Raw genomic sequence first — 14612 nt, forward strand, 5'->3', positions numbered from 1 at the left:
ACTATTAACCACACATTGACTAAAACCCGCCCTCCTGTTAACCCCTCTCACCCTTGGGCGTAGGAAGTGATTTATCCTCCCACATTTTAGAGTGAGGGGTACACGGGGACACGTTTCATGGGAATCTCCTGCGCACTTTGGCTGTACTTCTCAGTGCCATTAGAGCCTTGAAACGCTACTTCTGCCAGTCCTGCTCCAGCCAGGGTCGGGGTCAGACGCTGGGTTATCCGATGCATATAAAAACTGGGGGGTATATTACCAACAACTAGCGATAATTTTTGTCTCTAACTTGTTTAGAGACAAAAATTATCGCCGCACATCGGCGATTTTTATCGCAGATAAACCTTGGTATTACCAAGGTTTATCGCAAATGCGATAAAAAACGGCCGCAATGCATGAATATCGCTGAAAAGTCAGCGATATTCATGCATTACCGAGCTAATGCTCTTAGCCATGTTATCCACCTCCCATTGGATAACATGGCTAAGAACTGCTCAGGGCAGGTGTTAGCTTTAGGAGATATTTGCGCTTAGCGCGAATATCTCCAAAAGTTGGTAATAGGAGATAGCGATGTTAGCGACTGTTTCCAGTCGCTAACATCTTGGCACGCCGACTTTGCATGTCATTAGTGATAAATATCACTGGCATGCAAAGTGGGGCCCAAGATGGTCGCTATCTCCTATTAGCTGTCGCTAACTGGTGTTAGCGACAGCTAGGTAATAGGGAGAAAATGTTATCTCCGCTTTCTTGGCTTTTAAAGCCAAAAAAGCGGAGATAAACCCCTTGATAATATGCCCCTGGGTGATCGTGAATAGATTGTGGAGGCAGGGTGAGAGATGTGACTACCAAGGGCTTGACCCCATCCTATTTCTGCATAATCAGAGAAAAGCAGACACTTTCTACCCGGCCCCTCCCCTGGGCCTCCCATTGCACTTCAGCAGCCCCAGCAGGGCACAAACATGGCCAGGGCGAGCCCCACTGCTCCAGAAAGGGATGTATGTTGTTACAACGCATGCTTTTACTACGCATGCCTTTACAACGCAGGTTTTTCAGCGCAAGCCGTTACAACGACTTGCGTTGGGGGGCGCTGGATAGTGAATAATTTAATTTACTATTCCAACTCCAGTCCCCGTGGATAGTAGGGAAGGTGTTGGATAGTAAATTAAACTATTACCTATCCTAGAGCGCCCCCCAGCGCAATGCGTTGTAATGACTTGCGTTGAAAAACCTGCGTTGTAAAGGCACTGCGTGGTAAAAGTCGCGTCGTAAAGGATGTTTCCCTCCAGAAAGCTTTGAAAGGAACAAGCAGATAGACCCAAAAACCCCCATTCTTTCCCAACATACACCATAGTGGCATTAAACACTGCCCCCCCCCCCCCCCTTTCCAGACTGTTCCACTTCATGGTTCTCAGATCTGACAGCCCCACTCCGTTTGTAGCAGACATGTGAGCAACATGGGGTGCTGCCTTCTCTAGTCACGCCAGAGTCTGAGAAAAAAAGACCACAGCAAGGAGGAGATATATCAGGTTTAAGGCTCCCAGCTCCGGTGAGGCTCAGACACATTTTTCGAGGGATCTCTCTACCTCTGTTGCCTCTCTGCTTTGAAGCCATATATGGTAGTTCTTTTGTTTTGCATCCAACAAGCCTTTTCAACCACTTCAGAGCACTTTGACATAATACATTTGGATTATCAGCGTGCAGTCAGGAGAGGTAGATGTATTCGTCTGACCATAAATCCAGTTAGGAGAGCTACCCGCTTCTCAAAATACATTTCATAGTATTTTATCTGAGGAAGAGGATGTGGCATTGCGGCCAGAGAGGCCGACTTTGGACTGGAGAATCAGGGTTGAGTCTTGGTATCACTAAATCATCACGTGCCTAAAAAGAACAAGCATTTGCAATGCAATAGGTCTCACATTCACCCGAGTTTGTGCTATTGGCATTGTAAATGACAATGCCTTTTATTTATGTTTTGGGTTCTAACCCCATGGGCGCGGCCGCAATTCTGTGCCTGTGCGGCAGAATCGCGAACGGGCGGGGTTATGACGGCCCCCAGCCGTCATCAGCACACGAGCCCGTGATGCATGACGGCTGGGGGCCGTCATCAGCATCGAAGGGGTTAAAACATAAATAAAAGGTGCAGTACCACAAGCTGTGCCTAGATGTCCCTAGCGAGCAAGGCACCAGCACTGCTTGTCTAGGTGCAGTAGCACAAGCTGTCTCTAGAGGTCCCTAGCGAGCAAGGCACCAGCACTGCTTGTCTAGGTGCAGTAGCACAAGCTGTCTCTAGAGGTCCCTAGTGAGCATCATAAACTTTGAAGATATGGTAAATCCACCCAACCCATAATGCATTGCATGCAAGACAGTACCACAAGAACATTCAAATAGCTATGTCCGACCGCTCGAGCCTGCACCAGGCGAGGTCGCCCCACTTCCGCTGCTCCTGCCCGCTGTGGCCAGGACCCTGCCCTGCTGAGTGCTGCGCCCTGCCTTCTACCACCTCCATTTTGCCGCGGTTTGCCTGCTGCAGCGTGCCTGTCCTCCCCTCTGTTTTGTTCGCCTGCTGCATTGTACTGGTCACTTTCTCCCCTCGGATTTTCTCCTGTTCCCCCCGTTTAGTTTAACTTGCCTCCACTTGTATTTTCTCCTGCTCTCCCCCTGTTTTTATTCTTGTCTCCCCTCGTTTTTTCCCACTGGTCTCCCCTTTTTCCTCTGTACCCCTTCTGCTGCCCCCCCCACCTGTGCGCTCCCTCGAGCCGCCGGACGACCCAGCCACCGCTGAGCCGCCCTCGGACCTTCCCGCCACTGCCCACCGGCGTCGCCGCCCCCCTACTGGCCATTGGCCGCCCCGCTCCCGCCACCCAGCTGACCCGCCCTCCCGGCTCCTCACTTATGACGCCCCCAGAGCGACCGCGCGCAGCGGGAGCACCGATTGAGCGCCGAAGATGCGCCAAAGGTAAGCCCGTCTGCGCCTGGACCGCGCCCAGCGCCAGGACCCCTGGCCCCCACCGACGGAAGCCGACCCGACGGACCTACGACGCCACCGAACTCAATGCACTCAACACCGGCCGAACCCCGGGCTGCTACCGAGCCACACCGAGACGCACCCACAGACCCTTCAGCTGCCACTCCTGCAAGTTCACCTGCAACCGGACCCACGCTACACCAGCACCCACCAAGCCGAACTCCAGCACCACCCACCTGAAGTGCATCCTGCTCAACACCCGCTCCGTCCACAGACACGCCGTCGAGCTCTGGAACCTGCTCGACACCACAGCCCCAGACGTCACCTTCCTCACGGAAACCTGGATGAACGCCTCCTCAGCGCCCGACATCGCCATCGCCATCGCCATCCCGGACGGCTACAAGATCATCCGGAGAGACCGCGTCAACCAGACAGGAGGAGGCATCGCCATCATCCACAGGAGCACCATCCGCATCACGACCGACACCGACGATACCCTCGCACCCACCGAACACCTGCACTTCCAGATCCACGTCAACCCCAAGACCACCCTCAGAGGCAACCTCATCTACAGACCCCCGGGACCACGCACACAATTCAGCGAAGACATCCCCGACTTCATCAGCCCACACGCCCTCCCCTCCGCCGACTACATCCTCCTCGGGGACCTCAACTTCCACCTGGAGAACAACAACGACCGCAACACCACCACCCTGCTGGACAACCTCGCCAACCTCGGACTCAAGCAGCTGGTCAACACCCCCACCCACTACGCCGGACACACTCTCGACCCGGTCTTCTCTTCCAGCAAAGACATCGCCTTCAGCCATGCCACGGGACTCCACTGGACGGACCACAGCTGCGTCCACTTCAGCTTCAGAAGGACCACGTTCCACCATCACCAGCAACAGGTTCCCCGCCGAAGCTGGAACAAGATCACAGCCGACCAGCTCGCGACTTCCCTGAGCAAGAACCCTCCCATCAGCACAACAAACCCCAGCCAAGCGGCCACCAACCTCACGAAATGGATCAGCGACTGTGCAGACGACCTCGCCCCTCTGAAGACCCCACCCAGCAGACCCGGCAGCAAGAAAGCCCCATGGTTTAACGACGAACTCAAGAGCTCCAAGAAGAACTGCAGAGCACTCGAGAACACCTGGCGCAGAAACCCAACACCAGACAACATGACTACCCTCAAGCTCGCTACCCGAAAACACCACCAACTGATCCACGCCACCAAGAAAACCGCATTCAAGGAACGACTGGACAACAACGCACACAACAGCAAGGAACTCTTCAACATCGTGAAAGAGCTCTCCAACCCCAACGCCGGAAACAACGACATCACCTCTTCGCAAGACCTCTGCAACTCCCTCGTCTCCTACTTCCACAACAAGATCGCGGACATACACAACAGCTTCAGCACTCAACCGACACACACCACGACCGAACCACCGCCCCCCACAACCACCCTCCACGCCTGGACCCCTATCAGCACCGAAGACACCGTCCACACGATGAACTCCATCCACTCCTGATCTCCGACAGACCCCTGCCCTCACCACGTCTTCAACAAGGCCAACGCTGTCATCGCACCCCACCTGCAGGACATCATCAACACCTCCTTCGACACCGCGACCTTCCCGGAGAGCTGGAAGCACGCCGAACTCAGCGCTCTACTTAAGAAACCATCAGCCGACCCCACCGACCTCAAGAACTACCGCCCCATATCGCTGCTTCCGTTTCCGGCTAAAGTCATCGAGAAGACTGTCAACAAGCAACTGGCCGCCTTCCTCGAGACGAACGGTTCCCTCGACCTCTCGCAGTCTGGCTTCCGGGCCAACCACAGCACAGAGACCGCCCTGATCGCAGCTACCGATGACATCCGAGCCCTGCTCGACAACGGAGAAACAGCGGCCCTCATCCTCCTGGACCTCTCCGCGGCCTTCGACACTGTCTGCCACCGTACCCTAGTACAGCGCCTCAGCAACGTCGGAATCCAGGAGAAGGCACTGGAGTGGATCATCTCCTTCCTTGCCGGAAGGACACAGAGAGCCCGCCTCCCCCCGTTCAGATCGGAGGCCACCGAAGTCATCTGCGGCGTTCCTCAAGGCTCCTCGCTCAGCCCAACACTCTTCAACGTCTACATGAGCCCCCTCGCAGCCATCGCACGCCAGCACAACCTCAACATCATCTCCTACGCCGACGACACCCAGCTGATCCTCTCCCTCACCAACGACCCCGCCACCGCCAGAACCAACGTGCACGAAGGGATGACAGACATAGCCAAATGGATGACGAACAGCCGCCTGAAACTGAACTCGGACAAGACGGAAGTCATCATCCTGGGATCATCACCCGCCGCCTGGGACGACTCCTGGTGGCCCCCCGCCCTGGGCAGCGCACCCAAACCCACAGACCACGCACCCACCTGGGCTTCATCCTGGACTCCTCCCTCTCCATGACCAGACAAGTCAACGCCGTCTCCTCGTCGTGCTTCAACATCCTGCGCATGCTACGTAAGATCTTCCGATGGATCCCCATCGAGACCAGGAAGACGGTCACCCAGGCCCTCGTCACCAGCCGTCTGGACTACGGCAACTCCCTCTACGCCGGAACCACCGCCAAGCTCCAGAAGAAACTCCAGCGGATCCAGAACACCTCAGCACGACTCATCCTGGACATCCCCCGCCGCAGCCACATCTCCGGACACCTGAGAGACCTACACTGGCTCCCGATCAACAAAAGAATCACCTTCCGGCTCCTCACCCACGCACACAAAGCCCTACACAACCAAGGCCCAGGAAACCTCAACAGCCGCCTCAACTTCTACGCTCCCAAACGCCAGCTTCGATCGACCAGCCACGCCCTCGCCGCCGTCCCTCGCATCCGAAGAGCCACCACAGGAGGAAGGTCCTTCTCCTACCTGGCCGCCAAGACTTGGAACTCCCTTCCGACCCACCTCCGCCTGACCCAGGACCACCTCACCTTCAGGAAGCAGCTCAAGACCTGGCTGTTCGAGCAGTAGCGGACCCCCTCTCCCCAGCGCCTTGAGACCCTCCGGGTGAGTAGTGCGCTATATAAATGCTTTGATTGATTGATTGATTGATTGATTGTATACAATTAGTAGCTTTGAAATGTGACAAAAGAATTATATTAATTCCAGATTCGGTTAGGTTGTACTTTATGTGGAGCTGATGAAGGAACATTTATAGAATGTCTAATATGAATGTGAGATGTGGTAGGTGCAGTACCGCAAGCTGCTCCCAGAGGTCCCTAGTGAGAAGCACAAACTTTTGGTCACATATTGTATTCCCATAATGCATTGCATGCAAGACAGTACCACAGTACATTCAATATATACAATTAGTAGCTTTGAAATGTGACATAAGAATTATTATATTAATTCTTGATTAGGTTGTACTCTATGTGGAGTTTAGGAAGGGAAATTTATAGAAGGTCTAATATAGATGTGTAGATGCAGTACCACACGCTGCGCCTAGAGGTCCCTACTGAGCATCAAACTTTTGGTCACATATTGTATTCCCATAATGCATTGCATGCAAGACAGTACCGCAGTACATTCAATATATAATCAATCAATCAATCAAAGCATTTATATAGCGCACTACTCACCCGGAGGGTCTCAAGGCGCGGGGGGGGGGGGGGTCCGCTACTGCTCGAACAGCCAGGTCTTGAGCTGCTTCCTGAAGGCGAGGTGGTCCTGGGTCAGGCGGAGGTGGGTCGGAAGGGAGTTCCAAGTCTTGGCGGCCAGGTAGGAGAAGGACCTTCCTCCTGTGGTGGCTCTTCGGATGCGGGGGACGGTGGCGAGGGCGTGGCCGGTCGATCGAAGCTGGCGTTTGGGAGCGTAGAAGTTGAGGCGGCTGTTGAGGTATCCTGGGCCTTGGTTGTGTAGGGCTTTGTGTGCGTGGGTGAGGAGCCGGAAGGTGATTCTTTTGTTGACCGGGAGCCAGTGCAGGTCTCTCAGGTGTCCGGAGATGTGGCTGCGGCGGGGGATGTCCAGGATGAGTCGTGCTGAGGTGTTCTGGATCCGCTGTAGTTTCTTCTGGAGCTTGGCGGTGGTTCCGGCGTAGAGGGAGTTGCCGTAGTCCAGACGGCTGGTGACGAGGGCCTGGGTGACCGTCTGCCTTGTCTCGGTGGGGATCCATCGGAAGATCTTACGTAGCATGCGCAGGATGTTGAAGCACGAGGAGGAGACAGCGTTGACTTGTCTGGTCATGGAGAGGGAGGAGTCCAGGATGAAGCCCAGGTTGCGTGCGTGGTCTGTTGGTTTGGGTGCACTGCCTAGGGCGGGGGGCCACCAGGAGTCGTCCCAGGCGGAGGGTGATGATCCCAGGATGAGGACTTCCGTCTTGTCCGAGTTCAGTTTCAGGCGGCTGTTCAACATCCATTCGGCTACGTCTGTCATCCCTTCGTGCAGGTTGGCTCTGGCTGTGGCGGGGTCGTTGGTGAGGGAGAGGATCAGCTGGGTGTCGTCGGCGTAGGTGATGATGTTGAGGTTGTGCTGGCGTGCGATGGCTGCGAGGGGGCTCATGTAGACGTTGAAGAGTGTTGGGCTGAGCGAGGAGATAACTTTGAAATGTGACAAAACAATTATTATATTAATTCTTAATTAAGTTATACTCTATGTGGAACTGGTGAAGGGAAATTTATAGAAGGTCTAATGTAAATATGAGCTGTGTAGGTGCAGTACCGCAAGCTGCTCCTAGAGGTCCCTAGTGAGCACATAAACAACAACTCCACAGAATCCATCTGCGAGTTTCAGAATACCTTGCTTCACATTCACCAATGGATGGACCTCAACCACCTGAAATTAAACCCCGAGAAGACCGAGCTAGTCCTCAAAGGCAAGAGCCAAACACTCTGGGGCTCGCTTTATTGGCCTCCAGAACTCGGCCCCCCTCCTATACCCACCTTGTCGGCAAGAAGCTTGGGAGTGATCATTGATGGTGATCTCTCCCTTAAAACTCAGGTGGGCACGGTGGTATCTTCCTGCTTTTTCCAGCTTCGTAAAATCAGGAAAATCAGCCGGATACTCACCTACTCGGCCCTGGTTCAGGCGGTGATGGCGTTGTTATTGTCGCACTTGGACTATGCCAACTCTATTTATCTAGGCCTCCCACTTTTGCTTGGCAAACGCCTTCAATTGGTCCAAAATAAAGTGGCTAGACTCATCCATCAACAACCGCACTGGCAGTCTGCCAGTCCATTGTTAAAAAAACTCCATTGGCTCCCAATTCCCCAGCGGGTCATTTTCAAAACGGCCTGCATTATTTTTAAGTCCATCCATGGACGGAGCGCCCCGTTAAACAATATCCTCCTACCCCGGTACATCCCATCTCGCATCCTCCGTTCTGCCAGCCTACATCTACTGGCCATACCATCCTTCAGGCTACATCGCCAAGGCGGACGCAGGTTTGCGACCCTTGCCCCCAAGCTTTGGAACTCCCTCCCTCTGGAGATACGGTCTTGCAATAATCTACTACACTTTAGGAAGCTGCTTAAAACGTGGCTATTCACACAGGTTATGTTATGTTATGTTATTGCTTTTTATTGTGCGCACAGCTACTCCAGCTAAGGAGCGTCCTGGCGCATTTGACAAGGAAGTGCATAAAAGGAACAAAACACAGCAAGAAGGGAAACCAGGAAGGACCATTCTAATTTAAAAGTACTTTAAACGGGCTGGGGCTAAGGAAGAGAACTAGAACAGGAATGTTTTCAAGGCTTTCCGAAAAGCCATGAGATCCTCCAGCAGGCGAATTTCCACCGGGAGAGAGTTCCAGGCTGATGCCGCTTTTACACCAAAGGAACGTCCCCCCATACGGCAAAGCCTGTATCTAGGGACTACAGCCAAGGCTATGTATAATCCGTGTAAGCCCGGTACCTGCTAGATTCAGCGCCATGAAACCTCTGGGTGTGCGTGCGCTCTATACATTTTTAATAACATAACATTTAATAACATAACGTAAACTTTGAAAATATGGTAAATCTACCCTACCCATAATGCATTGCATGCAAGACAGTACCACAGTACATTCAATATATACGATTAGTAGCTTTGAAATGTAACAAAATGATTACTCTATTAATTCCGGATTAGGTTGTACTCTATGTGGAGCAGATGAAGGGAAATTTATAGAAGGTCTAATATAAATGTGAGATGTGTTAGTGAGTAAAGTAACCACTTCCAGCCATGTTTAGGACTAAGTGAGTGTCCTGTCTGAAGACCTTTAACCAATTCGACGCTGATGACGAGCTCAGCTCGTCATGAGTTGCGCCGCTCGCGCGCTGCTGACGAGCTAAGCTCGTCATGTAACACGTGTTTTTAAAAAACGCTGCGTACAGCGGGAAAAGCCGCAGCGCGCATGCGGTTAAGAAAGTGGGTCTTTGAGGGTGTAATTAAAAACTAGGGAGTAACAACACATGTACTAGCAGATGTCCTCATGGGAGTTTACAAGAAGAAACAAGGTGGTACTAAGGAGAAACTCTAAAGCCTAATGAGCAATGAAAAGCCACCATTTACAAAGGACAGGGACAGGAGCCAATTAAAAAGATGGGCGGTAAGTAGGCAGAGCTATATGCACATATCCTGAATACAGCATGTCTCGAAAAGAAAAGTGATCTTGCATAATGTAACTATTGCTCATGTATAGGTCTCCAATATGTTTGGGTTGAGTTCTCGCTATATAAAACACAAAAAAGAGTACTGCCTCTGCTTATGAAGTGCTTCTAGCCATGTTCTCTAAGACTAATCATTCAGAAAGTTACAGGGGTTAAAATTAAACCAACCAAGTAGCCCTCATGTTATCAACCTTCAAAGGATGAAAAGAAGATACTGCAGAAATTCAAAACGTGATTCCTTTGGCAGTGGATGCCTTGACCCCCCCCCCCTGAGGTACCCTTCATTAGGGGTTTTTGATAAAACAGCTTCTGAACTTTATATAAAGAACTTACTTAATATCACTATTTCACTTCAAAACTGATTGTATAGGTTTATGGGAGCCAGCGGGGTGAAGCCCACTGGCAGTTTGTATTGGGTTTTCGATGCTTACCCTGTTCCCCCAGAAATGTAATGACTCCTATGCCCCTGCTCCCACCCACCCCCATCCAATTGGTAAAGCTAATAGCTCACCCATGGGTGAGACCGTTTGGCTTTGCCATTGTGTGTTCTCTTCGCCTGTGAGAAACCCTTTTCAAACGGGGTTCACACCCTGGCACAGATTGTCAAGGTCATGAGACTACATCCAGACACGCCCTGGGTGGGCCCTCTGGGTACCCTGAAGGTGCCAGAGTGAGACTGGACCCACAGATACCCACTGCCCCGGGAACAAATGTGGTGTTATCAGCCGCTGATACCCCACGCCTCCTTCTCCCCTTCAGTTGTCTTATGCAAATAGGATGTTTCCCCTCTCCCTCCTCCACACCCTCTACCTTCATTAGCACAACAAGGGGACCATGGACCCTGGTGCAAATGCGATGAGCAGTAAAACCCAGTAAAAGTGGGGGGGGGAGGGTTCGAGCAGCTCCGTCTCACCAGAAGAGCCAGGTCTTGAGGCTTTTCCTGAATGTTTGCAGTGTTGGGAATCATCTGATGCTGAGGAGGAATTCATTCCAGGTCTTGGCCGGGATGTAGGAGAAGGCTCTTTTCCCCATTCTGGCTCTGCGGATGCGAGGGATTTTGGCCAGGGCAAGGTCGGTGTAACGGAGGTTTCTCTTGGGTGCGTAGAAAGAGAGTCTTTCATTGAGGTATTGGGGTCCGGTGTTGTGGAGGGATTTGTAGGCGTGAGTGAGCAGCTTGAAAGTCACTCTCTTTTCAACGGGGAGCCAGTGGAGGTCTCGTAGGTGCTGGGTGATGTGGTCTTGTACTGGGATGTGAGAATGAGTCTGGCTGCGGCGTTCTGGATGGTCTAGAGTTTGAGGAGTAGAGACTTGTTGATTCCGGCATAGGGGGTGTTCCCGTAGCCCAGTCTGCTGGTTATGAGTGCATGGGTGACGGTCTTTCTGGATTTGGGGGGATCCATTTGAAGGTTTTGCGGAGAATGCGGAGGGTATTGAAGCACGTGAAAGATACATCATTGATCTGTCTGTTCATGGTGAGGGAGGAGTCGAGTATGATGCCGAGGTTGCAGGTGTGGTGTGTGGGAGAGGGGGGTTGCCGAGGACAGTGGCCACCAGGTGTTGTCCCATGTGGAGGTGGTGGATCCGAGGACGAGGACTTCAGTTTTTTCCGAGATGAGCTTCAGGCAGCTGATGCTCATCCAGAATGCGATGTCCTTCATTCCTTCTTGGAAACTGTCTGGTGATGTCCGGTTCCTTGGTGAGGGAGAGGATGAGCGGGGTATCGTTAGCATAGTATACTATGCTGAGTCTGGGTTTTCTGACGATGGCTGCGAGGGGAGCCATGTAGATGTTGAAAAGCGTGGGCTGAGTGAGGATCCTTGGGGTACTCCGCAGCTGATCTCTGTGGGTTCGGAGAGGAAGGACAGGAGTCTTATTCTTTGAGTTCGGCCAGTGTAGAAGGAGCAGAGCCAGTTTATGGCCGTTCCCTGTATGCCGGCGTCATGGAGTCTGGCGGCTAGTGTGCGGTGGGGGACGGTGCCGAAGGCTGCTTAGAGGTCTAGTAGGATGAGGGCTGCCGTGTGGCCTTGGTCAAGTAGAGTGCGGATGTCATTCATGGCGGCTAGGGGGGCGGTCTCAGTGGTGTGGTGCTGCGGAACCCGATTTGGGAAGAGTCGAGGATCGAGTTGGATTCTATGAAGTTCGTGAGCAGGTTGTTGACGATCTTCTCAGTGACTTTGGTGGCGAAGGGGAAGAGAGAGATGGGTCTGTAGTTCTTGAAGTCCGTCAGGTCTGCGGAGGGCTACTTGAGGAGGGGTTTGACTTCTGCACATTTCTAATCATCAGGGAATGTGCCTGTTTCGAGGGTGCAGTGATTTTACATCATAGTTTAGGTGCTTTGTCGGAGGCAGTTCTGTGGAAGATGTGCGGCAGGCAGGGGTCGGTGGGAGCTGCTGAATGTATGCTCCTCATGGTCTTTGCGTTGTCTTTTGTGGTGACAGGTGTCCAGGCAGTGACATAGCATAAAACAACTAATGGCAGGATCTGACAGTCAGCCGAGATAGCTCAGTGGGTTACTTCACCTGCTGCACACAACTTTATACAGCGTGACCTGATCAACCTTCTGCCTTTCCTAAGCCAGCACAATCGAAGAAATCAAAGAGTCTGTTATCGGAACCATTGCTGAGTCCCATGCGGCTGCAGTATATCTTTATAAATATCCTGCGAGTTCTGTCGTCACATGTCTCAGAACGAGCTGGACGTCATCCGCGGCTGTTACTCCTTCCTACGGCTGAGCGCCCAGACCCCTTCGAGAGATGTAAACGTTTGTACTGCCACTCCTACTGCACAAGATCACACCTCTGATCTGCGCCCCCATAGGGTACCACAGAGTCACGTGACAAGAGCAGGTGATAATATGCGCACCCTAAAAAGGACAGCATTCTTCAACCAAGCATTGACAAAACCAACAGGTCTCACCTTTGGGAACTATTGGCCTTGCAAATGGTTCTAGCCGCATCTTACGGTCTATACATTGCATATTCCACATAGGTAAATGCTTTGATTTGGTAACGTTTGTAAAGTTTTTGCTTAAATTCAATGTTTTACTGTAATCTAGAATCTGGTAAACAACCTTTACAACGCAACTTTTACCACGCAGTGCCTTTACGACGCAACTTTTCCAATGCAAACCATTACAACGCATTGCGCTGGGGGGCGCTCTGGGATAGGGAATGTGTTTAATGTACTATCCAACACCTTCCCTACTATCCACGGGGACTGGAGTTGGAATAGTAAATTAAACAATTCACTATCCAGCGCCTAAAAGCACTATGCGTTGTAATGGTATGCGTTGTAAAAACCGCGTTGTAAAAGCATGAGATGTAAAAGCATGCGTTGTAATGTCATACATCCCTAGAATCTACATATCAGTTCTGAGTGGAGTTCACCGCCCAGACTTACTTGAAAGGGTTCATATTACATGCTCATCCAATTCTTGGCCTCTCTCCAGTGTGCACATAGTGATGTCACATGTGTGCCATTTCTAACTGTCGGATCTCATTTGCAACAAAATCATAGTGGATACTCATTGATATCAAACTGGTAACAAACACTCACAAAGCCAAAAGCTCTGCATTGTTCTGGGCATATGTTTGCTGCTCTGTGATTGGATGCAAACGCAGAAACTCACAAAGAGGCGCCTAGAAGCTGGCAGGCAGCATGATATGTAAAGCACAGGCTTGTAGTTCACATGTTTTAGGCTGCACCCTTAATTACACACCCTTTTCAGAGAACCCGCTACCATCTTTTCATTCCACTTAAAGCGCTGGTGTCCTCGATAGGCCTCTGCCTACAGGCAGCTGAAAGCTGTCTGAGAGGGGGAACTAAAAATAGTAATGTTGAAAAACGGCGGCGTCCTTGGAGTGTAATCTAAGGGTGGGCGTAACTCGCGTAATTCAATGTAGCGTAATCGTCCTTGGAGTGTAATCTAAGGGTGGGCGTAACTCGCGTAATTCAATGTAGCGTAATCGTCCTTGGAGTGTAATCTAAGGGTGGGCGTAACTTGCGTAATTCAATGTAGCGTAATCGTCCTTGGAGTGTAATCTAAGGGTGGGCGTAACTCGCGTAATTCAATGTAGCGTAATCGTCCTTGGAGTGTAATCTAAGGGTGGGCGTAACTCGCGTAATTCAATGTAGCGTAATCGTCCTTAGAGTGTAATCTAAGGGTTAGGCGTAACTCACGTAATTCAATGTAGCGTAATCGTCCTTAGAGTGTAATCTAAGGGTGGGCTTAACTCGCGTAATTCAATGTAGCGTAATCACACTGAATTACCCAATAATTCACATACTCACTCCAGATGAGCCATTCTGCCTTTAGTGTTATGTCTTAGAGCAAACACTCAGAGCTTCTCTGGCAATCGAAATAGTAGCCGAGTAACCTAATTCTGGTCTTAAATGAGCTGCAGGTAAGTACACAAGGCAGTGATATTTCTCTGGGAATGTTGGCACTCTGGCCGTGCGTTAGAAACATAAGGGCTGATTTAGAGTTTGGCAGACACAGAATTCAATCGCAAACACGGCAGGGAGCCCTCTCGGCCAAACCCTCGGTTCACCTGCCTCATTTAGAGTCGAGTGGACTGCACGTTTCCTCTCAGCGGAGCTTCAACTGCAAACCATACTCTGACGGTCCAACGGCGCAGGAGGCGTTGGAGCAAAGCCATCACACCGCGGCTTTATTTAGAGCAAGCGCTGCTGTGTTATTGTTTTCTGTCACCCCCCCACCAGAAAAAACCTGCGGTCGAAGGACAGGTAAAAACAATAATGTCAAAGCCGCAGCCGGCCGTTCACCTTTCAAGGTCCAGAGGTGCTCGCTGGGCCAGCAGCCATTTCTAAATTTGATGGAGGAAGTACCATGTGGAAGGCGGACTTCATGTCCTCTGCAACCCGACAGACTCCACCCCTTCCGTCAAACAACAAACCAGACTCATTGTTGTTAATCCTGGCCTCCCCATGTGGCCAAATTGTGTGTTTTGGGCTATCAATTGTTGATCTTAGTGTCCTGCTCTCT

General features: G+C 51.5%; 1 protein-coding gene across 1 annotated transcript in view; it reads left to right on the plus strand.

Annotated features, from left to right (window-relative positions):
- FIBCD1 (fibrinogen C domain containing 1) overlaps window positions 1-14612 on the plus strand; it is a 979992-nt gene that overhangs the window by 696471 nt on the left and 268909 nt on the right. The gene's annotated exons all lie outside the window — the stretch shown is intronic.

This window comes from Lissotriton helveticus, chromosome 5_1 (genome assembly GCF_964261635.1).
Source record: "Lissotriton helveticus chromosome 5_1, aLisHel1.1, whole genome shotgun sequence".
Classification (NCBI taxonomy): Eukaryota; Metazoa; Chordata; class Amphibia; order Caudata; family Salamandridae; genus Lissotriton; species Lissotriton helveticus.